Source organism: Hemitrygon akajei, chromosome 3 (assembly GCF_048418815.1).
Source record: "Hemitrygon akajei chromosome 3, sHemAka1.3, whole genome shotgun sequence".
NCBI classification, from domain to species: Eukaryota; Metazoa; Chordata; class Chondrichthyes; order Myliobatiformes; family Dasyatidae; genus Hemitrygon; species Hemitrygon akajei.
Genome location: NC_133126.1, coordinates 128981229 through 128983038, shown reverse-complemented (window position 1 = coordinate 128983038; position 1810 = coordinate 128981229). Strand labels below are relative to the sequence as shown.

Genomic DNA, 1810 nt, shown 5'->3' with positions numbered 1-1810 from the left:
TTTAACAGTGAAGTCATCTGCGACCCTGAAAATTGGTCCTTGTATTCCAGTTCTGGCAGGAATTTGCCACTGGATGGAACTAAGAAGGTCTATACCTCAGATTTGGAGAGAACAGTTCTCAAATGAAGAATTGCAGATCCATGAGAGAGTAAAGGAATGTTGTACTCAATCCTTACTTCTGAAGCTTGGCAGTAACTGTCATGTGACCCATCCTTCCAATAGTTGACAATCTGAAAGCTCATTGGAAAATGAAGAGAATGACAATTGGGTTGTGTTGCCAGCAGAGAAGTGGAAATAGGCACATAATAATATTAAGAACTTTTGATTGGGATGCGAGAGAGAAAGACCTGACTGACAGAGATGCTAAGGAAGGAAGGAAGGGAAACTACAAGGAAAAGTGGTTTATGAGAGAGTCTGGTGATGTCAAACGCATTTTTGGTGAGTGGAGTCGATGTGAAGCGGAACCAGAATAGTTTTCTGCTGGCCCCATTCAGCAATCAGAAACAACAGAGCTAATATTCTTTGATGATAAAGTGCTATTGGAGGATCTAAGATTGGCAAAGAGATGGCAAAAGTGATCAGAAACTCTTAAAGAAGGAGTAGATACAATGGTACTGCCTAAGCAGAGATACGTACAGATTCTGCATCAGAAGCTGACTAAGAAATTCCCCGGGAAGCAATACTACCTGAATTATCACTGGAGGATTTTTACTTCAATAAGTTCTTCAATATGGAGAAAAGTATACTTGGAGTAGCATCGATGATTGAATTGGTGCTTGGTGAATGCCAGTGTCAATCAACTGCTTCGTCAATAGTTTGCAAGAAACTTAAGTAGATCAGGTAGTCACTCCAGTAGCCCATGGCCTATCCCACATGAAGAACTTGAGAGACTTGCTGGTCTGGAGCAGAGGATTCCAATCCTTGTCAAACAGTTTGGAAACAAGTTTGATCCCATTCCATCAGGAGAAAATAATGAGATTTTTTAAAAAAAGATTTATATTTTAGAAATACTGTGTAAAGCAAATGTGGATGTGAAACCACTGCTGTCCAGTCTCTCTGACAACAAGGAGAAACTAATGGAGAGTTGACAGACTGGAGTAGTTTTCGTCTGTGGAAGAGGTGCAACCAGAACTGAAAGGTGTGAAAACAGAATCTGAGATGAAGCGTGCCACCCTCTTCATGGTGGAACATCCAGACTGGACTCTAACTGCATCTTCTGGTCCTAAGACAAATACCAAAAAAAGAGACACAGATATGACTGCTTTCAATAAGCTATTTAACAGTATGAAAGCAAGTGGAAAACAAAAAGGGAATGAAAATATCTGTGGATTGGATTGCCAGTGGAGAAATCAATGTAGGCACATAATAACATCAAGAGCCTTTAATCAGATGGCAAAGACAAAGATTTACCTTTGCAATCAATATGCCCAGAAATTCTACCATCCTCAGTAATGCGGCCTCCACACCCAGATATTCTAGGTGACCTGCCTTGCAGTCAAAATCATCATATGCCAGTCCTTAATCAGCAAGGCCATTTGTCTCCCATCACCTGTGCTTTCTGAGGAGTCCCCTACTGACAATGCTGTATCCAAGCCAAGACCTATACATACACCACAAAGAGATAAAATGACTTTGGCATTTGTACTGTCACAGGAATAGGCAGACACCAGGCAGAGTGAATCATTAGTTCACTGACTAACCCTCAACAAATAGAGCAGAATAATCTCAGGATTATTTTTGAAGATAGAGCTAGTCTACCCTCTTTCCCTAGTTTAGAGAAAAAGCATGTTTTTGTTGTTGGCTGAATTTG

At 40.6% G+C, this 1810-nt stretch overlaps 1 pseudogene; it reads left to right on the top strand.

The window, feature by feature from the left end:
* Positions 1 to 257: 257 nt before the first annotated feature.
* On the top strand, positions 258 to 1452 carry LOC140724578 (eukaryotic translation initiation factor 4E transporter pseudogene; annotated as a pseudogene).
* Positions 1453 to 1810: the final 358 nt, after the last annotated feature.